Genomic DNA, 22398 nt, shown 5'->3' with positions numbered 1-22398 from the left:
CGTTTTAATGTCAAGAATTTGTGGACGGACATAAACACAGAGAAGAATTGCCTTATTTTCTTGTGGCCGACAGCAGTAGGATTTGTAAAATTGATCTTGAACCGAGGTCCCTCTGTCATTGAGGGTGGCCGCAGGTAATGTTTTCACACCTGGCAGTGTCAGCGTGTTTGTCTGTGAGCAGGATATCTCAAAAGGTTATGGACGGAATTATGACGAAACGAGGTCGATGTGTTGGTTGAGCGACAAGAACAAGTGATTCGATTTTGTTTTAAAATAGATATCGCCCCAGATGGGACTCGAACCCACAATCCCTGGGTTAGGAGTCCAGTGCCTTATCCATTAGGCCACTGGGGCTGTGTGGAAAGTGGTTCTAGATCCCAAAATATCTTTCTGTGACGGGTCATGGCTATTTTTGTGTTGCCCTGACATTCGTGAATTACGACGGTGGCCATCTTGGAATCTGAGTCTTCATCAAGTGATGTGAAACATCTGGTGGAGATTGACCCAGTTGTTTTAAAATCCATAATTATCAGATGGGTCGTGTAATTGTTATCATAATTATCAATTACGATGTGTCGTGGTGAAGGAGTTTTGTTCAAAACAGTCCAGGAAGGCTTGTTCGTTCATTACTTTGCGTTGTGCTGATTTTGAACTGAATGATGTTTATCATGGTGATGGAGCTGGTGAGCAGGAAGGTAAACATGAAAGGTATTGTCGCGTGATTGCACCTTGGTTAAGACCGGGGGATCGCGGATGGACTCGAGCTTACTTGAAGGTGTTTATGCAATCCAATTGATGGTGGCCGACACGCGAGAAGGGGTTTGGGGGAGAATGCCGCGGCTTACCTTTTTAGCCCCAACGATGTCTTCTCCCTGCAAATTATTACATCAAACCAAAAGCTGAATTTAGAATGTACAAAAGGAATATTTAATACGGACCCGAGAACAAGGAAAAGCAACGGAAGAAACTAAATTCTAAATTGGGACATCCCCGCTCAGATTTCAAATACAAAACAATGGGCGAGGATGAATAAAATTAATGTCTCGTCGTGTTGTGGTTTGTGTGGGCTTATCTGTCTGTATGTGGCCGTCAGGAATTGTCCGGGATGGTCAGCTCCAAGCGCAGCCGTCCGTCCGCACTCCTGTTGGCGCGAACCCCTCGGGCGTTGGCGCGAACACCCCTCTCTGCACGGGCCGTCCAGCGCTACACAGCACAGCACGCAGGCACCAGCAGCACGAACAACAGGGGAGAATGATCGTCGGTGCTGGTCTCTCCACCACAGTCCAAAGGCAAGCACAGGTCAAAAGTCTAAAGTGACAGTCCAGTGGAAGAGGCCAAGGGAAGAGAGGAAAATGTCGGCGAGCGAGTCGTTTTGTCACTCGTGGTGTGACGTCGGCTCTCTCCCTCTACCAACCAGTGCCTCGTTTACTTCTCACCTTTCGTGCCTTTTTACGTCACCAGCCCTTCTCCTCCAACCAGTGTGTAGCTTGTTGGAAGTTCTTTCGCGCCTTCCGCAATGATTGGCCATGGTCTCATCGGTTGGTGGCCAATCAGTGTGTCACTCCTTTACCTTTCTCACCCACAATCACGAAGAAGCTCTCTGGCCTTCCTTTGACCAATCGCACGTCCTCCCCTGCTCTGCCAATCGGTGTGGTATTTGTTGATCACCCCTCCCCCTCTACCAACCAAGAGCCCTTCTGGGCGTGGCTCCCAGCCTGCCTGGCACGGTGTTCGTCTTCCATGTTGTACCACTGTGCGGCCGCTGCCTGCTTGCCTTTCCGGTCAGTTCTTATGGTCAGTCATTGTAAGGGGGGGGGGGGGGGGTTTAATTAATGTGTGCACTAAGGGCCTATCTCCTGTCTATGGGATGTATTGCGATAAGGAACACTGGGATGCTTACAGAGGGAACGACACACAATGGAGTTAACATATTCCCGACAACGACTTTACATGCCCCGCCCCGTCGTGGCGGGGATGAAGATACACTTAATCCGACATACGGGCTACAGGTTCCTGACTTACTGTACATCGAGATGGTTCTTCTATCACGATCATCAGAGCACCTATCTATGCAGATCTACCTGGATCTATATATTCCCCTCTACCCCAAATTCACAACATTACGTTCATTACTCCACGTTGTGGTGATTTGGAACTGATTGATGTTTATCATGGTGATGGAGCTGGTGAGCAGGAAGGTAAACATGAAAGGTGTTCTGCAATGTTGTATAAAGATGATCTGGTTGTTATGGTGGAGTGCTGGGGGAGTGGAAGAAGGTATTTGAGAAACATGAGCAGAAGATGGAGCAAATGGAGGTGATGTGGGTTGGGCAGGAGAGAAAAGAAACGAATATCAGGTGAAAAGGGAAGGGGATCAGACAAGGAAATGGGTTTGAGTATCTGGGGGGAAACAATGACCGGGGATGATAAGTCAGAGACAGAGGTGAGAAGGAGGATTCAGGTGGGTGCAAATGCGTGGAGGGAATAATGTCAGACAGAAGGATTTCAAGGAGATTGAAAGAGAAGGTTCTGATGTCATGTGTAACGTCGGTCTACCTTTACGGTCTGGAGAAGATGGCGCTGACAGAAAGACAACAACAGAGGCTGCAGGTTTGGGAGAACAACTGGGTCAAGAGGATTGTGGGAGCGAAGAGGGTGGACAGAAGGAGAATGGATGAACTGAGAGAGGAGATTGGTGAAATGCTGACTGAGATTATTATTTTTTTGGATACTAAGACGAGGCTCATACAAGTGCGAACACAAATAACATGTAATAAAGGGAGTGGTAGAAAAGACGGAGAGAGAGAGGGAAGGACAACACAGCAGAGAACAGGGACATCGGTAGATCTGTGGAAGGGAGGGAGATGGTGGTGAACAGCTGTTTTAAAGACCTGGAGGGAGGAGTGGGATTGAAGAGAGTGAGGGAGTTTGTTCCAGAGGCGGGAGAAAAAATGAATGAAGGAGTGAAGGAGAATCGAGAGTCTTGATTTTGGCAGTTTAACCATAAGAGGGTTGCTGACAGATCTTGTGCGACCTGCAGGAATAGTTGGGGTACAGAGCACAGACAGGGCTGGGGGGAGGGGGTGTATAGGCCGGAGAGGAGTCGGTAGAAGATAGAAAGCCCACCAACCTGCCTGCGGTGAGTGAGTGAAAGACCCTCAGAATCAGCTTCATCGCGGGAGATTCCAATGATTCTTAAAGCTTTGGTTTCTGCAGAGTGAAGCCGAGCTCGGTGTGAGGCAGGTGCACCAGCCCAGAGAGGGAGAACAGTACATTCCATCAAGCTGCAGATGAAAGCTTTGTATGTGTTGAGGAGCTCAGAGGTGCCAAGGAAGGACTTCTCATGCACGAGATGGGCTGGACACTTGGTGCAGATTGGGGAAGAGAGAATGGCAAAGAGAGCGGGTCGGTTGAGGGAACAAGGTCGGAGGAAAAGAGGTAGACCACAGTTGAGATGGGAGAATTGTGTGAAGAGGTACGGTAGGGGTGTTTGCAGAGTGGAGATAGTTGGCTGAGGACAGAGGGAACTGGAGGAGTATCGTGGTCAAGGCAGGGCAGCAGCTTGATGCCATTGGACGTCACCCTTTATAAAGGGAAGAAGAGGAGAAGAGAAAGAATTACTGGATGGACATATACACAGAGAAGAATTGTCTTATTTTGTGTGGGCCTACAGCAGCAGAATTCATCAAATTGATCTCGCTCCCTGTTACTGACATCACCGAAGGTGCCCAATGTTTTCACTCTTGTCCATCCGTTTGTCTGGCTGTGAGTAGGATATCTCGAAAGGTTGCGGATACACATTCTGAACAGACCCAGTGGCCTAATGGATAAGGCATTGGCAACCGATGCCAGGGATTATGGGTAATTGATTCCCTGTTTGTAATTGCCTCTATAATTTATTTCTCTGTTCCTTATGACACCGCACTGGACACCGAGCCAGAAACCGCCCATTAAACACAATCATGAAAAAACCAACCGGAAATCAGGCCTCTGACAATACCGCTGGTGCCGCAGCCACGACCACACCACATGCACAGGCAGGCCGAGAGCCACGCCCCTTTAAGAGCAGTGATTGGTCTGGGTTTGTTTGGCACAAGCACTGGTAATATGGAACTCGCTGATAGGGTCGGATACGGAGACGTGTTGAGATGATGTCAGAGCCTAGACGATAAAAGAATGCTCTGGTCGACATTTTCTCCTCTTGCGACTTCTCGTTCTGGATACCATAGCGAACGGTCGTTATTGCCCCTCTCCTCCCTTCTTGTTTTGGACGTTGTTGGTGAACAGTAGCATTTTGGTCTCTCTCAGCATCAACCTTTTATCTCTCTCGGCATCGAAGTCCTTTTGGTCCATCTCGTTGTGGATCTCATCGTGAACGGTCGTGTGCCGACATCTTTTCGCCCCTTCTGATTTTGGACACCAACGTGAACGGCCATGTTCAGAGATCTTACTGGTGGTCGTGAGGCGGACATCTTGCTTGTGGTCATGAGGAGAAAGAGACACGGGCCGGGAATGGTGGTTTTCCGTGCAGAGATTGTGAGGACAAGCACGACTGGAAGAGCAAGCTGCACGCCTGCTGATTCGCTTCACACGTGAGGCCTCGTTCGCGCATGAGGCCTGATTCGCGCTAATGAACGTGCATTTCCTGTCAAAGCCTCATCCGATCTTTGACGATTCCTGACGAGATACACCAGCCGCTTTGAGCTTTGTGCCACAAACATTGCTATTTATTTTCCAGTTATTTTATCCTTTGTCTGTATTCGGGTCTGCATGGGAGCGCTCCAAGTAGGAATATAGTTTTATCGTGTTTTCTTTGTTGCCGGCATTTGCCTTAAAAAACCTGTTTATTTTTGTACATTTTTATTCCGTGTTGTTTGAGTTAATGTATTGCAGGGTCGTGGACGTCGGGTGGACTTGTGGAGGTAAGAGTTTACGGCTTCTCCCGCACTCCCTCCCCATGCGTATAATGAATACCATCACATTGAATTGAGAGCCTCGGAGTTAAAGCCCATTTGGAAATCCGTTCCTTGGAGGATTTTAATCGCCAGAAACGCGACAATATAATCTTCCTTTTGGGTGAAGTGAAAGACAGTTCGATTACAAAACTAAGACATCACAATTGATGCATAAATCGACACATGCTCGATGTGCCACACTAGATGGATACAAAATGGCATCATGTCAGATGTGTCATGCAATATGGATAGAAAATGGCGTCAAATTGCACGTTATCACAACTCTGAGTATATGGGGAGTGTTGGTACCTCGCTCCACGTATGAAAAATCTGCTGGAGTTTGGCTGGGACGTTTTAATGTCAAGAATTTAGTCAGGTTCACTATGTTTTTTCGTTCAAAATTTTGGTAGATTAGCAAAACTATACATTTTTGGAATATTCAGAGCATGAGGAATTCAAAAATTAATGTTTACATTTGCGTAGACACCTTTGCGAAAATGACACTCAGGACAGTGATGAAGGTCTGTAAAAGCATATTCCTGAACGGTACAGACCTCGTAGATCCTGTGTATAGGACTTATAGTTCAATCTGACACTACCTATAACTTCCTATAACAACCTATAACTTCAAAGGACTTGCAATATCATATATTATGTAATACAGTTATATCACAAATATAAAGACAATGGTTTTCAATTACCTTTGTTTGTTGCTTTTCTATAATCCTGAGCACTATTTTGAGGCCTTTATTGGATTCCTTGACCCAGAAAACATAGCATTAGCATATTTAATTAAGTCTCTAGGTTGACTAGAAGCCGAGATCGCGCAATATATGTATTTTATGGTGGCCATTTTCAAAATCCAAAATGGCGGCCATGCCGGTGTCTGTGCAAATGCCAACATTGATTTTCAGATTCTCCATGCTCTGAAGATTCCAAAAATGTACAGGTTTGCTAATCCCAAATTTTTGAAAGAAATTATATTTGTTAACATCGTGAACCTGACTATCTTCATCACTGTCCTGAGTGTCATTTTCGCAAAGGTGTCTACGCAAATGTAAACATTAATTTTTGGATTCTTCATGCTCTGAATATTCCAAAAATGTAGAGTTTTGCTGATCTACCAAAATTTTGAACGAAATTATGTTTGTTAACATAGTGAACCTGACTAATTTGTGGACGGACATAAACACAGAGAAGATTTGCCTTATTTTCTGGCGGCAGACAGCAGGAGGATTTGTAAAATTGATCTTGAACCGAGGTCCCTCTGTCATCGAAGGTGGCCGCAGGTAATGTTTTCGCACCTGGCAGTGTCAGCATGTTTGTCTGTGAGCAGGATATCTCAAAAAGTTATGGACGGAATGTTGACGAAACGAGGTTGATGTGTTGGTTGAGCGACAAGAACAAGTGATTCGATTTTGCTTTAAAATAAACATCACCCCAGATGGGACTCGAACCCACAACCCCTGGTCTTAGGAGGCCAGTGCCTTATCCATTAGGCCACTGGGGCTGTGTGGGATGTGGCTCTAGATCCCAAATTATCTTTCTGTGACGGGTTATGGCTCTTTTTGTGTTTGCCTGACATTCGCGAATAATGACGGTGGCCATCTTGGATTCTGAGTCTTCATCAAGTGATGTGAAACATCTGGTGGAGATTGACCCAGGTGTTTTAAAATCCATAATTATCAGGTGGGTCGTGTAATTGTTATCATAATTATCAATTACGATGTGTCGTGGTGAAGGACCTTCCTCATATGTGGTGATTTCAATTGTCACCATGCCAGTTGGCTGGGTGTGGGTACCTCTCTCACCAGCCATGGCTCGTCAGCAAAGGACTTCTGCGACTCACTGGGACTGACACAATCTGTCAATTTCCCGACCCGGATCTCAGTCAACAGAGCATCTTCTCTTCTGGACTTGGTTATGACTAACTTCCCTGAAAATGTCTGCTGCTCTTCTTCTGCTCCAATCGGCTCATCTTATCATGTGCGTGTTAAAGTGGACATCTCTCTGGCCATTCTCAGGGAGCCTGCTCAGCGTCGACGAGTCTGGCATTTCACTCAGGCCAACTGGCACGGTCTTCAAGCAGCCATCAATCATCTGGACTGGTCTCCCATCTCTACCACCTCTGACATCAACTCATCCTGGGAATTCTTCCAAAGTAAATTGCTCTCTCTCTCATGCACAGATTTATCCCATCTCGTCTTCAGTTGTCATACCCTTCCTCCTGTCCATGGTACACGGAATCTTGTGGTGAGGCTGTTGCCCAGAAGCAACTTGCCTTCGTCTCCTGGAAAGCAACTCCAATGGAAGGAAAACTCATTTCCTTTCACAAAGCCCGAAACAAGTGTGTGTCCACCCTCAGGAGAGCCAGGAAACAATATCTCTCCGTTCTCAAGACCGAACTCCCTTATCTGTCTCCCTCTTCCAAATCCTGGTGGTGTCTGGTCAAACAGATCCTAGCAACGACAGACCAATCAGCCTTCTCCCAATTATCAGCAAAGTCATGGAATCCATCATTGCTTCGGATATAAAATCTTTCCTCTTCTCCAATGGCTTGATCTCTGATCATCAATTTGGTTTCAGACCAGGTCACTCTACTCTGGACATGCTGCTTCTGCTGTCTCAACAATGGATGGAGGTCCTCAATGCCAAACAGGAAATTAGAGCTGTCTCCCTCGACATATCACGTGCCTTCGATACGGTCTGGCACCCCGCTCTGCTCACCAAACTCTCCTATGGTATCCATGGAAATCTCCACTCATGGCTGGCTGACTTCCCCTCTAGTCGTAGTCAACGTGTGGCCCTGAATGAATTTCTCTCATCTCCCCTTCCTGTTCTGGCTGGAGTTCCCCAAGGTAGTGTTCTGGGCCCTGTGCTTTTTCTGGTCTTCATCAATGATCTCTCTGACTCTCTTGAAAATCCTCTCTATCTCTTTGCTGATGACTCAACTCTCTGCCGCTCCATTTCTCATCCCTCAGATCGGCAGTCTGCAGCCTCCTCACTCTCTACAGACCTGGACAAAATCACAGACTGGGCAAACAAGTGGAACATTTGTAACTTTTGTATAATTTAATCATTTTCTGTCCCACTGCGTGCGCGGCCTAGTTTATCTCGGCCCATAGGTGTTCATAGGTGTTTTGTGAATTTAAGTTCTTTCCTTCGCTGTATTGGTTATTTCTTAGATTTTCTCTTCTCCCCCTAACTTCCCCGAACATCGACCACTTGTCCAACGTTTTAAATCTCTTCAAAGTCTCTTCACGTCTCTTCTCGTCTCGGGAAGTCACGTGACGTCACGTCTCTTCAAAGCTGTGCATGCGCGCACGCTTTCGAAGTTAATAAGTAACTGTTCACAATTGTGTTTTTTGTCGTAATACCGGCTTTACCACAGGTCGAAACTTTATCTTTCTTTCGGTGGGTATGTGACTATTGGTGTGTCTCTAATAGTATTCTTGGTGTCAGTTTTTCATACCTGTGTAGAGAATACCTGTGTGTGTACCTGTGTACAGAATACCTGTGTACAGAATCGTCGGTACAGTTCGTGTCGCATATTCTGACGCCAAGCGTACGACTCGTAGTCGGAGGCTACCGTGTCTGACCTTGGCTTGAGGCTTTGTTTCTGTCTCAGCGGGTTCTTCGATTGCGCTCGCAATTCCTTTCGGTCTCTATTTTTCACGTTTCACGTTCGGTCTCTGTCTCTGTTTTCATCCCAACTCAAAATATATATATATATATACATATATATATTCCCTTCTCTGTTCTTATCCGTTTCGTTCTTATTTGTTCGTTCGTTCTTTGACCACGCTGTTCGTGATCACGTGTTCACGTCATTAAAAAATGTTTCATCTGTCCCCTGAACAATGGTATTCTGTCACATACTATAACACCTTTTTCTTCTTGTTCTATAAAAGGATGCTTTCGACTTGCTCACCAATATCTATTCATTCCAAAAAAAAATTCCATCTCTTACAGCTACAGTGCCTCTTTCATTCATTTCCTAAACTCTCCAGAACTCCACCCATCCTTCAGCGTCCTCAAACGTATTTTTGACTCGAACGTCGCAAGAAACTCATTTTGCAAGAAATGTTCGTTTCCCATTAATCGTACATTTTTCAAAATCCAATCGCACCCCTCCCCTCCAAATCTTCCCCATCACCCATCTCTTTCAAATCTTCCCCCTTGCCCCTCCCCTCCAAATCTTCCCCATCACCCATCCCTTTCAAATCTTCCCCCTTGCCCCTCCCCTCCAAATCTTCCCCATCACCCATCCCTTTCAAATCTTCCCCCTTGCCCCTCCCCTCCAAATCTTCCCCATCACCCATCCCTTTCAGATCTCCCCCCTTGCCCCTCCTCTCCTAGACTCCCCTCTCACCCCTCCTCCTCAAAGCATCCTCCCTGCTTCTTCCCCCTTCCAACTCTCACCTTCATCTCCCTCAACCTTCTGCCTCACTCTTCCCCCTCCTCAAACAACACCTCACTGCGCCTCACCCAATCACCATCAAACCTTTTGTCCGCCCCATTCTTCCCTTTCTCCAAGCTGTTCTGAAATCTCTGACAAACCTTCAACAGCTCTCCCTACCTCTTCCTCCTCTTCCACATCATACCCTACCGCCCCCCCCCCCCCCCTGTTCTGTATCCGATGCTCTCCCTTCCTCTTCTTTAACAGTATGGACCTCAAACATCCGGGGCCTTCGCTCAAACTTGACTGATCTCTCCATACAGGTTGCTTCTGACAAACCAGACGTGATCTGCTTAACAGAAACTTTCCTCCTTCATGATGTCTCTGATTCCTTGGTATCTCTCCCAGGTTACTCCCTCCTCCGGTATGATAGACCTGAGCCTCGTCCTGGAGGGGGGGGGGGGGGGGGGTTGCTATCTTTATAAAAAAACTCTCTTCCTCACTCGCCCTGCACTGCCCTCTCTCCACCTCACCCCCAGGAATACCTTTGGCGAGGGCTTCCCCTTCGCTCCCACCTTTTGTTCATATGTGTGTTGTACCGTCCACCAAACAGTGATGACTCCATCTACATCTCGCTGTCTGATAACATGGACCAACTTCTATCTACCCATCCCAACTCTCTCTTCCTCATATGTGGTGATTTCAATTGTCACCATGCCAGTTGGCTGGGTGTGGGTCCCTCTCTCACCAGCCATGGCTCTTCAGCAAAGGACTTCTGTGACTCACTGGGACTGACACAATCTGTCAATTTCCCGACCCGGATTTCAATCAACGGAGCATCTTCTCTTCTGGACTTGGTTATGACTAACTTCCCTGAAAATGTCTGCTGCTCTTCTTCTGCTCCAATCGGCTCATCTGATCATGTGCTTGTTAAAGTGGACATCTCTCTGACCATTCTCAGAGAGCCTCCTCAGCGTCGACGAGTCTGGCATTTCACTCAGGCCAACTGGCATGGTCTTCAAGCAGCCATCAATCATCTGGACTGGTCTCCCATCTCTACCGCCTCTGACATCAACTCATCCTGGGAATTCTTCCAAAGTAAACTGCTCTCTCTCATGCACAGATTTACCCCATCTCGTCTTCAGTTGTCATACCCTTCCTCCCGTCCATAATACACGGAATCTTGTGGTGAGGATATTGCCCAGAAACAACTTGCTTTCGTCTCCTGGAAAGCAAATCCAACGGAAGGAAATCTCATTTCCTTTCACAAAGCCCGAAACAAGTGTGTGTCCACCCTCAGGAGAGCCAGGAAACAATATCTCTCCGTGCTCAGGACAGAACTCTCTTATCTCTCTCCCTCTTCCAAATCCTGGTGGTGTCTGGTCAAATCTGTTTCTGGTGTTTGTTCCCCCTCCATCCCCTCCCTCACCTCAAACGGCCACACGGCTGACTCCGCACGTGAAAAAGCTGAATGCCTCAACTCTGTGTTTGCCTCTAAATCTTGTGTCCCAAACCCATCCCTCTCTGTACCCACCGTACCCAGTCGTACCCAGCTGCTCCTGGACTCTGTGTCCTTTCCTCCTGACAAGGTGGAAAACTTTCTGTCAACCCTCGACTCTGATTCTGCAACTGGACCTGACGGCATCAGCCCACGGGTCCTAAAATCTTGTTCTTCCACTCTTTCACTCCCTCTCTCTGTTCTCTTCACACTCTCTTTTGCTCAAGGTCATCTGCCATCTGCTTGGAAATCTGCCAACATCACCGCTTTGCACAAAAAAGGTGCAAAAACAGATCCCAGCATCTACAGACCAATCAGCCTTCTCTCAATTATCAGTAAAGTCATGGAATCCATCATTGCTTCAGATATGAAATCTTTCCTCTTCTCCAATGGCTTGATCTCTGATCATCAATTTGGTTTCAGACCTGGTCACTCTACTCTGGACATGCTGCTACTGCTTTTTCAGCAATGGATGGAGGTCCTCCATGCCAAACAGGAAATTAGAGCTGTCTCCCTTGACATATCACGTGCCTTCGATACGGTCTGGCACCCCACTCTGCTCACCAAACTCTCCTCTGTTGGTATCCATGGAAATCTCCACGCATGGCTGGCGGACTTCCTCTCTAGTCGTAGTCAACGTGTGGCCTGAATGGGTTTCTCTCATCTCCTCTTCCTGTTCAGGCTGGAATTCCCCAAGGCAGTGTTCTGTGCCCTGTGCTTTTTCTGGTCTTCATCAATGATCTCTCCGACTCTCTTGAAAATCCTCTCTATCTCTTTGCTGATGACTCTACTCTCTGTCGCTCCATTCTTCATCCCTCAGATCGGCAGTCTGCAGCCCCCTCACTCTCTGCAGACCTGGAAAAAATAACAGACTGGGCAAACAAGTGGAACATGTCTTTCAATCCTGACAAATCTCACACTCTTACGATGTCTCTCCGAAAAGACCGACTGGACAACCCTCCCATCTACTTTCTGAATATTCCTCTCCAAGAAGTTCTGTCACTCAAACTTTTGGGTCTCACTATCTGCCATGATCTTTCCTGGGAAAACCACATTTCAAATCTGGCCTCCAAAGCCAGTCGCCGACTGGGCATCCTCCGTCATGCGAAGTCCTTCCTTGGCACACCTGAGCTCTTCACCACGTACAAGGCTTTCATCCGCATCTCAATGGAATACTGCTCTCCCCTCTGGGCTGGTGCTCCTGCCTCACACCGAGCTCGTCTTCACGCTGTTGAAAGCAAAGCATTCAGAATCATTGGAATCTCCCGCGATGAAGCTAACTCCAAGGGCCTCTCACTCAATCACCGCAGGCAGGTTGGTGGTCTTTCCGTCTTCTACCGACTCCTCTCTGGCCTTGCCCCCCCAGCTCTCTCTGGGCTCTGTCCGGCAAATATTCCTACAGGTCGCACAAGATCTGCCTGCAACCCTCTTATGGTTAAACTGCCAAAATCAAGACTCTCTGCTCACCTTCACTCCTTCATGCCTCTTTTCTCCCGCCTCTGGAACAAACTCCCTCACTCTCCTCAATCCCACTCCACCCTCCAGATCTTTAAAACAGCTGTTCACCACCATCTCTTATCTTCCCCCATCCAAAACCTTGATCTTTTCTATTCCCGATAATTTCACCCCAATTCCACTTTTTGAAAGACCAACGTCTGTCCTGGAAGTCCTTGGTGTCCTTGTGTTTTATACTTCTCCCACCCCCCCCCCCCTCCCCTTCCCACGGCTCCTCCCCCCAAGCCCTCTCCCTCCCACACATCTCCCTGCTCTTAAATGTTGCGTGCTCTCAAGTGTTTGCGTGCTTCCCATTCTCTTGTCTTCCGCTCCCTCTTTTTATATATTTTGTTTGTGAAGTAAATGTCAGCTCTTTCACGAGCCTCGATTCGGTATACAAAAAAAGAAAACGAATGTGTGTGCGAATGTGTGGAAGAGTGTGGAGGGAATAATTGCAGACAGAAGGATTTCAAGGAGATTGAAAGAGAAGGTTTTGATGTCATGTGTAACGTCGGTCTACCTTTACGGTCTGGAGACGATGGTGCTGACAGACAACAACAGAGGCTGCAGGTTTGGGAGAACAACTGGGTCAGGAGGATTGTGGGAGTGAAGAGGGTGGATAGAAGGAGAATGGATGACCTGCGAGAGGAGATTGGTGTGCAGATGAGCTTGGTGGGGAGATTGGTGTGCAGATGAGCTTAATGGGGAGATTGGTGTGCAGATGAGCTTAATGGGGAGATTGGTGTGCAGATGAGCTTAATGGGGAGATTGGTGTGCAGATGAGCTTAATGGGGAGATTGGTGAAATGCTGACTGAGATGATTATTTTTTGGATACGAAGTCGAGGCTCATACAAGTGCTAACACAAATAACATATAATAAAGGGAGTGGGAGAAAAGACGGAGAGAGAGCGAAGCACAACAACAGCAGAGAACAACGACATCGGTGGATGTGTGGTAAGGAGGGAGGTGGGGATGGGGGGTTCACGGGATAAACAAATGGACACCACCAGGATTTTCAGGAAGGAATGGAATTTGAAAAAGGTAGATTTGGGGTGAATTAATGGGGGTAGAAAAGACCAAGGTTTTGCGATGGGGGAAGATAAGAGATGGTGGTGAACAGCTGTTTAAAGACCCGGAGGGAGGAGTGGGATTGAAGAGAGTGAGGAAGTTTGTTCCAGAGGCGGGGAAAAAGGAATGAAAGAGTGAAGGTGAGAAGAGAGTCTTGATTTTGGCAATTTCACCATGAGAGGGTTGCTGGCAGATCTTGTGCGACCGGACGGAATATTGGGGGGACAGAGCCCAGAGAGAGCTGGGGGAGCAAGGCAGGAGAGGAGTCGGTGGAAGACAGAAAAGACCACCAACCTGCCTGTGGTGAGAGAGTGAAAGACCCTCAGAATCAGCTTCATCGCAGGAGATTCCAATGATTCTGAAAGCTTTGGTTTCTCCAGAGTGAAGCCGAGCTAGGTGTGAGGCAGGTGCACCAGCCCGGAGGGGAGAACAGCATTCCATCAAGCTGCAGATGAAAGCTTTGTATGTGTTGAGGAGCTCAGACGTGCCAAGGAAGGACTTTGCATGCATGAGATGGGCTGGACACTTGGTGCAGATTGGGGAAGAGAGAATGGCAAAGAGAGCGGGTCGGTTGAGGGAACAAGGTAGGAGGAAAAGACGTAGACCACGGTTGAGATGGGAGAATTGTGTGAAGAGGTAAGGTGGGGATGTTTGGAGAGTGGAGATAGTTGGCTGAGGACAGAGGGAACTGGAGGAGTATCGTGGTCAAGGCAGGCAGGAGCTTGATGCCACTGGACGTCACGCTTTATAAAGGGAAGAAAGGGAGAAGGGAAAGAAGGACTGGATGGACATATACACAGAGAAGAATTGTATTATTTTGTGTGGGCCGACAGCAGCAGAATTCATCAAATTGATCTCGCTCTCTGTTACATACATCACCGAAGGTGGCCAATGTTTTCACTCCTGTCCATCTGTTTGTCTGGCTGTGAGTATGATATCTCGAAAGGTTGTGGATACACATTCTGTACAGACCCAGTGGCCTAATGGATAAGGCAATGGCATCCTATGCCAGGGATTATGGGTAATTGATTCCCTGTTTGTAATTGCCTCTGTAATTTATTCCTCTATTCCTTATGACACCACACTCTAACAGCCAGAAACCGCCCATTAAACACAATCATGAAAAAACCAACCGGAAATCAGGCCTCGAACAATACCGCTGGTGCCGCAGCCACAACATCACCACATGCACAGGCAGGCCAAGAGCCACGCCCCTCTAAGAGCAGTGATTGGTCTGGGTTTGATTGGCACAAGACTCGCTGATAGGGTCGGACACGGAGACGTGTTGAGATGATGTCAGAGCCTGGACGATAAAAGAATGCTCTGGTCGACATTTTCTCCTGTTGCGACTTCTCGTTCTGAATACCACAGCGAACGTTCGTTATTGCCCCTCTCTTCCCTTCTCGTTTTGGACTTTGTTGGTGAACAGTCGCATTTTGGTCTCTCTCAGCATCAACCTTTTATCTCTCTCGGCATCGACGCCCTTTTGGTCCTTCTCGTTGTGGATCTCATCGTGAACGGTCGTGTGCCGACATCTTTTCGCCCCTTCTGATTTTGGACACCATCGTGAACGGCCGTGTTTAGAGATCTTACTGGTGGTCGTGAGGAGGACATCTTGCTTGTGGTCATGAGGAGAAAGAGACACGTGCCGGGAACGGTGGTTTTCCGTGCAGAGATTGTGAGGACAAGCACGACTGAAAGAGCGAGCTGCACGCCTGCTGATTCGCCTCGCGCGTGAGGCCTGGTTCGCGCGTGAGGCCTGATTCGCGCTAACGAACGTGCATTTCCTGCCAAAGCCTCATCCGATCTTTGACGATTCCTGACGAGATACACCAGCCGCTTTGAGCTATGTGCCACAAACATTGCTATTTATTTTCCAGTTATTTTATCCTTTGTCTGTATTCGGGTTGCGTGGGAGCGCTCCAAGTAGGAATATAGTTTTATCGTGTTTTCTTTGTTGCCGGCATTTTCTTTAATAAACCTGTTTATTTTTGTACATTTTTATTCCGTGTTGTTTGAGTTAATGAATTGCAGGGTCGTGGACGTCGGGTAGACTCGTGAAGGGAAGAGTTTACGGCTTCTCCCCCACTCCCTCCCCACGCGTATAACCGTCACATTGAATTGAGCGCCTTGGAGTTAAAGCCCGTTTGGAAATCCGTTCCTTGGAGGATTTTAATCGCCAGAAACGCGACAATATAATCTTCCTTTTGGGTGAAGTGAAAGACAGTTCGATTCCAAAACGAAGACATCACAATTGATGCACAAACCGACACATGCTCGATGTACCACACTACATGGATACAAAATGGCATCATGTCAGATGTGTCATGCAATATGGATAGAAAATGGCGTCAAAATGCAAGTTATCACGACTCTGAGTTTATGGGGAGTGTTGGTACCTCGCTCCACGTATGAAAAATCTGCTGGAGTTTGGCTGAGGCGTTTTAATGTCAAGAATTTGTGGACTGACATAAACACAGAGAAGAATTGCCTTATTTTCTTGTGGCCGACAGCAGTAGGATTTGTAAAATTGATCTTGAACCGAGGTCCCTCTGTCATCGAAGGTGGCCGCAGGTAATGTTTTCACACCTGGCAGTGTCAGCGTGATTGTCTGTGAGCAGGATATCTCAAAAGGTTATGGACGGAATTATGACAAAACGAGGTCGATGTGTTGGTTGAGCAACAAGAACAAGTGATTCGATTTTGTTTTAAAATAGATATCACCCCAGATGGGACTCGAACCCACAATCCCTGGCTTAGGAGGCCAGTGCCTTATCCATTAGGCCACTGGGGCTGTGTGGAAGGTGGTTCTAGATCCAAAAATATCTTTCTGTGACGGGTTATGGCTCTTTTTGTGTTGCCCTGACATTCGCGAATTACGACGGTGGCCATCTTGGATTCTGAGTCTTCATCAAGTGATGTGAAACATCTGGTGGAGATTGACCCAGGTGTTTTAAAATCCATAATTATCAGATGGGTCGTGTAATTGTTATCATAATTATCAATTACGATGTGTCGTGGTGAAGGAGTTTTGTTCAAAACAGTCCACGAAGGCTTGTTCGTTCATTACTTCGCGTTGTGCTGATTTTGAACTGATTGATGTTTATCATGGTGAAGGAGCTGGTGAGCAGGAAGGTAAACATGAAAGGTATTGTCGCGTGATTGCACCTTGGTTAAGACCGGGGGATCGCGGATGGACTCGAGCTTACTTGAAGGTGTTTATGCAATCCAATTGATGGTGGCCGACACGCGAGAAGGGGTTTGGGGGAGAATGCCGCGGCTTACCTTTTTGGCCCGAACGATGTCTTCTCCCTGCAAATTATTAAATCAAACCAAAAGCTGAATTTAGAATGTACAAAAGGAATATTTAATACGGACCCGAGAACAAGGAAAAGCAATGGAAGAAACTAAATTCTAAATTGGGACGTCCCCGCTCAGATTTCAAATACAAAACAATGGGCGAGGATGAATAAAATTAATGTCTCGTCGTGTTGTGGTTTGTGTGGGCTTATCTGTCTGGATGTGGCCGTCAGGAATTGTCCGGGATGGTCAGCTCCAAGCGCAGCCGTCCGACCGCACTCCTGTTGGCATGAACCGCTCGGGCGTTGGCGCGAACACCCCTCTCTGCACGGGCCGTCCCGCGCTACACAGCACAGCACGCAGGCACCAGCAGCACGAACAACAGGGGAGAATGATCGTCGGCGCTGGTCTCTCCACCACAGTCCAAAGGCAAGCACAGGTCAAAAGTCTAAAGTGACAGTCCAGAGGAAGAGGCCAAGGGAAGAGAGGAAAATGTCGGCGAGCGAGTCGTTTTGTCACTCGTGGTGTGACGTCGGCACTCTCCCTCTACCAACGAGTGCCTCGTTTACTTCTCACCTTTCGCGCCTTTTTACGTCACCGGCCCTTCTCCTCCAACCAGTGTGTAGCTTGTTGGAAGTTCTTTCGCGCCTTCCGCAATGATTGACCATGGTCTCATCGGTTGGTGGCCAATCAGTGTGTCACTCCTTTAGCTTTCTCACCCACAATCACGAAGAAGCTCTCTGGCCTTCCTTTGACTAATCGCACGCCCTCCCCTGCTCTGCCAATCGGTGTGGTATTTGTTGCTCACCCCTCCCCCTCTACCAACCAAGAGCCCTTCTGGGCGTGGCTCCCAGCCTGCCTGGCACGGTGTTCGTCTTCCATGGTGTACCACTGTGGGCCGCTGCCTGCTTGCCTTTCCGGTCAGTTCTTATGGTCAGTCATTGTAAGGGGGGGAATTTAATTAATGTGTGCACTAAGGGCCTATCTACTGTCGATGGGATGTATTGCGATAAGGAACACTGGGATGCTTACAGAGGGAACGACACACAATGGAGTTAACATATTCCCGACAACTACTTTACATGCCCCGCCCCGTCGTGGCGGGGACGAAGATACACTTAATCCGACATACGGGCTACAGGTCCCTGACTTACTGTACATCGAGATGGTTCTTCTATCACGATCATCAGAGCACCTACCTATGCAGATCTACCTGGATCTAGATATTCCCCCCTACCCCAAATTCACAACATTACGTTCATTACTCCACATTGTGGTGATTTGGAACTGATTGATGTTTATCATGGTGATGGAGCTGGTGAGCAGGAAGGTAAACATGAAAGGTATTCTGCAATGTTGTATAAAGATGATCTGGTTGTTATGGTGGAGTGCTGGGGGAGTGGAAGAAGGTATTTGAGAAACATGAGCAGAAGATGGAGCAAATGGAGGTGATGTGGGTTGGGCAGGAGAGAAAAGAAACGAATATCAGGTGAAAAGGCAAGGGGATCAGACAAGGAAATGGGTTTGAGTATCTGGGGGGAAACAATGACCGGGGATGATAAGTCAGAGACAGAGGTGAGAAGGAGGATTCAGGTGGGTGCAAATGCGTGGGGGAGGGTGGAGGGACTAATGTCAGACAGAAGGATTTCAAGGAGATCGAAAGAGAAGGTTCTGATGTCATGTGTAACGTCGGTCTACCTTTAGGGTCTGGAGACGATGGCGTTGACAGACAACAACAGAGGCTGCAGGTTTGGGAGAACAACTGGGTCAGGAGGATTGTGGGAGTGAAGAGGGTGGATAGAAGGAGAATGGATGAACTGAGAGAGGAGATTGGTGTGCAGATGAGCTTGGTGGGGAGATTGGTGAAATGCTGACTGAGATTATTCTTTTTTGGATACTAAGTCGAGGCTCATACAAGTGCTAACACAAATAACATGTAATAAAGGGAGTGGGAGAAAAGACGAAGAGAGAGGGGAGCACAACAACAGCAGAGAACAACGACATCGGTAGATGTGTGGAAGGGAGGGAGGTGGGGATGGGGGGTTCACGGGATAAACAAATGGACACCACCAGGATTTTCAGGAAGGAATGGAATTTGAAAAAGGTAGATTTGGGGTGAATTAATGGGGGTAGAAAAGATCAAGGTTTTGGGAAGGGGGAAGATAAGAGATGGAGGTGAACAGCTGTTTTGAGGACCTGGAGGGAGGAGTGGGATTGAAGAGAGTGAGGGAGTTTGTTCCAGAGGCGGGAGAAAAGGGGAATGAAAGAGTGAAGGTGAGAAGAGAGTCTTGATTTTGGCAATTTCACCATAAGAGGGTTGCTGGCAGATCTTATGTGTCCTGAAGGTATATTTGGCGGACAGAGCACAGACAGAGCTGGGGGAGCAAGGCAGGAGAGGAGCCGGTAGAAGACAGAAAGACCACCAACCTGCCTGCGGTGAGAGAGTGAAAGACCCTCAGAATCAGCTTCATCGCGGTAGATTCCAATGATTCTGAAAGCTTTGGTTTCTGCAGAGTGAAGCCGAGCTCGGTGTGAGGCAGGTGCACCAGCCCAGAGGGGAGAACAGTGTTCCATCAAGCTGCAGATGAAAGCTTTGTATGTGTTGAGGAGCTCAGAGGTGCCAAGGAAGGACTTCACACGCACGAGATGGGCTGGACACTTGGTGCAGATTGGGGAAGATCGAATGGCAAAGAGAGCGGGTCGGTTGAGGGAACAAGGTCGGAGGAAAAGACGTAGACCACAGTTGAGATGGGAGAATTGTGTGAAGAGGTACGGTGGGGGTGTTTGGAGAGTGGAGATCGTTGGCTGAGGACAGACGGACCTGTATGGGGTATCGTGGTCAAGGCAGGGCAGCAGCTTGATGCCAATGGACGTCACCCTTTATAAAGGGTAGAAAAGGAGAAAAGAAAGAATTACTGGATGGACATATACACAGAGAAGAATTGTCTTATTTTGTGTGGGCCTACAGCAGCAGAATTCATCAAATTGATCTTGCTCCCTGTTACCGACATCACCGAGGGTGGCCAATGTTTTCACTCCTGTCCATCTGTTTGTCTGGCTGTGAGTAGGATATCTCGAAAGGTTGCGGATACACATTCTGTACAGACCCAGTGGCCTAATGGATAAGGCATTGGCATCGTATGCCAGGGATTATAGGTAATTGATTCCCTGTTTGTAATTGCCTCTGTAATTTATTCCTCTGTTCCTTATGACACCGCACTGGACACCGAGCCAGAAACCGCCCATTAAACACAATCATGAAAAAACCAACCGGAAATCAGGCCTCTAACAATACCGCTGGTGCTGCAGCCACGACATCACCACATGCACAGGCAGGCCGAGAGCCACGCCCCTTTAAGAGCATTGATTGGTCTGGGTTTGATTGGCACAAGCACTGGTAAGATGGAACTCACCGATAGGGTCGGACACGGAGACGTGTTGAGATGATATCAGAGCCTGGACGATAAAAGAATGCTCTGGTCGACATTTTCTCTTGCAACTTCTCGTTCTGGATACCATAGCGAACGGTCATTATTGCCCCTCTCTTCCCTTCTTGTCTTGGACGTTGTTGGTGAACAGTCGCATTTTGGTCTCTCTCAGCATCAACCTTTTATCTCTCTCGGCATCGACGTCCTTTTGGTCCTTCTCGTTGTGGATCGCATCGTGAACGGTCGTGTGCCGACATCTTTTCGCCCCTTCTGATTTTGGACACCAACATGAACGGCCGTGTTCAGAGATCTTACTGGTGGTCGTGAGGCGGACATATTGCTTGTGGTCATGAGGAGAAAGAGACACGGGCCGGGAACGGTGGTTTTCCGTGCAGAGATTGTGAGGACAAGCACGACTGGAAGAGCAAGCTGCACGCCTGCTGATTCGCTTCACACGTGAGGCCTGGTTCGCGCATGAGGCCTGATTCGCGCTAACGAACGTGCATTTCCTGTCAAAGCCTCATCCGATCTTTGACGATTCCTGACGAGATACACCAGCCGCTTTGAGCTTTGTGCCACAAACATTGCTATTTATTTTCCAGTTATTTTATCCTTTGTCTGTATTCGGGTCTGCATGGGAGCGCTCCAAGTAGGAATATAGTTTTATCGTGTTTTCTTTGTTGCCGCCATTTGCCTTAAAAAACCTGTTTATTTTTGTACATTTTTATTCCGTGTTGTTTGAGTTAATGTATTGCCGGGTCGTGGACGTCGGGTGGACTTGTGGAGGTAAGAGTTTACGGCTTCTCCCGCACTCCCTCCCCATGCGTATAATGAATACCATCACATTGAATTGAGAGCCTCGGAGTTAAAGCCCGTTTGGAAATCCGTTCCTTGGAGGATTTTAATCGCCAGAAACGCGACAATATAATCTTCCTTTTGGGTGAAGTGAAAGACAGTTCGATTACAAAACTAAGACATCACAATTGATGCATAAATCGACACATGCTCGATGTGCCACACTAGATGGATACAAAATGGCATCATGTCAGATGTGTCATGCAATATGGATAGAAAATGGCGTCAAATTGCACGTTATCACGACTCTGAGTATATGGGGAGTGTTGGTACCTCGCTCCACGTATGAAAAATCTGCTGGAGCTTGGCTGAGGCGTTTTAATGTCAAGAATTTAGTCAGGTTCACTATGTTTTTTCGTTCAAAATTTTGGTAGATTAGCAAAACTATACATTTTTGGAATATTCAGAGCATGAGGAATTCAAAAATTAATGTTTACATTTGCGTAGACACCTTTGCGAAAATGACACTCAGGACAGTGATGAAGGTCTGTAAAAGCATATTCCTGAACGGTATAGACCTCGTAGATCCTGTGTTTCGGACTTATAGTTCAATCTGATACTACTTATAACTTCCTATAACAACCTATAACTTCAAAGGACTTGCAATATCATATATTATGTAATACAGTTCTATCACAAATATAAAGACAATGGTTTTCAATTACCTTTGTTTGTTGCTTTTCTATAATCCTGAGCACTATTTTGAGGCCTTTATTGGATTCCTTGACCCAGAAAACATAGGATTAGCATATTTAATTAAGTCTCTAGGTTGACTAGAAGCCGAGATCGCGCAAAATATGTATTTTATGGCGGCCATTTTCAAAATCCAAAATGGCGGCCATGCAGGTGTCTGTGCAAATGCCAACATTGATTTTCAGATTCTCCATGCTCTGAAGATTCCAAAAATGTACAGGTTTGCTAATCCCAAATTTTTGAAAGAAATTATATTTGTTAACATAGTGAACCTGACTATCTTCATCACTGTCCTGAGTGTCATTTTCGCAAAGGTGTCTACGCAAAGGTAAACATTAATTTTTGGATTCTTCATGCTCTGAATATTCCAAAAATGTACAGTTTTGCTGATCTACCAAAATTTTGAACGAAATTATATTTGTTAACATAGTGAACCTGACTAATTTGTGGACGGACATAAACACAGAGAAGATTTGCCTTATTTTCTTGCGGCAGACAGCAGGAGGATTTGTAAAATTGATCTTGAACCGAGGTCCCTCTGTCATCGAAGGTGGCCGCAGGTAATGTTTTCACACCTGGCAGTGTCAGCATGTTTGTCTGTGAGCAGGATATCTCAAAAAGTTGTGGATGGAATGTTGACGAAACGAGGTCGATGTGTTGGTTGAGCGACAAGAACAAGTGATTCGATTTTGCTTTAAAATAAACAT

The 22398-nt window shown here is 47.1% G+C and overlaps 3 non-coding genes across 3 annotated transcripts; all 3 read right to left on the bottom strand.

The window, feature by feature from the left end:
• Window positions 1-281: 281 nt before the first annotated feature.
• TRNAR-CCU (transfer RNA arginine (anticodon CCU)) lies at window positions 282-354 on the bottom strand. Its single transcript has one exon. It is a non-coding gene; the product is annotated as a tRNA-Arg (tRNA).
• A 6037-nt stretch (window positions 355-6391) lies between these two features.
• Window positions 6392-6465, bottom strand: TRNAR-CCU (transfer RNA arginine (anticodon CCU)). Its single transcript has one exon. It is a non-coding gene; the product is annotated as a tRNA-Arg (tRNA).
• Window positions 6466-16136: 9671 nt separating this feature from the next.
• TRNAR-CCU (transfer RNA arginine (anticodon CCU)) lies at window positions 16137-16209 on the bottom strand. The gene has a single exon. It is a non-coding gene; the product is annotated as a tRNA-Arg (tRNA).
• Window positions 16210-22398: the final 6189 nt, after the last annotated feature.

This window comes from Myxine glutinosa, chromosome 5, assembly GCF_964187855.1.
Source record: "Myxine glutinosa chromosome 5, kmMyxGlut1.1, whole genome shotgun sequence".
NCBI classification, from domain to species: Eukaryota; Metazoa; Chordata; class Myxini; order Myxiniformes; family Myxinidae; genus Myxine; species Myxine glutinosa.
Note: the sequence above shows the minus strand (reverse complement) of the source record. Positions and strands in the feature narration are given on the sequence as shown.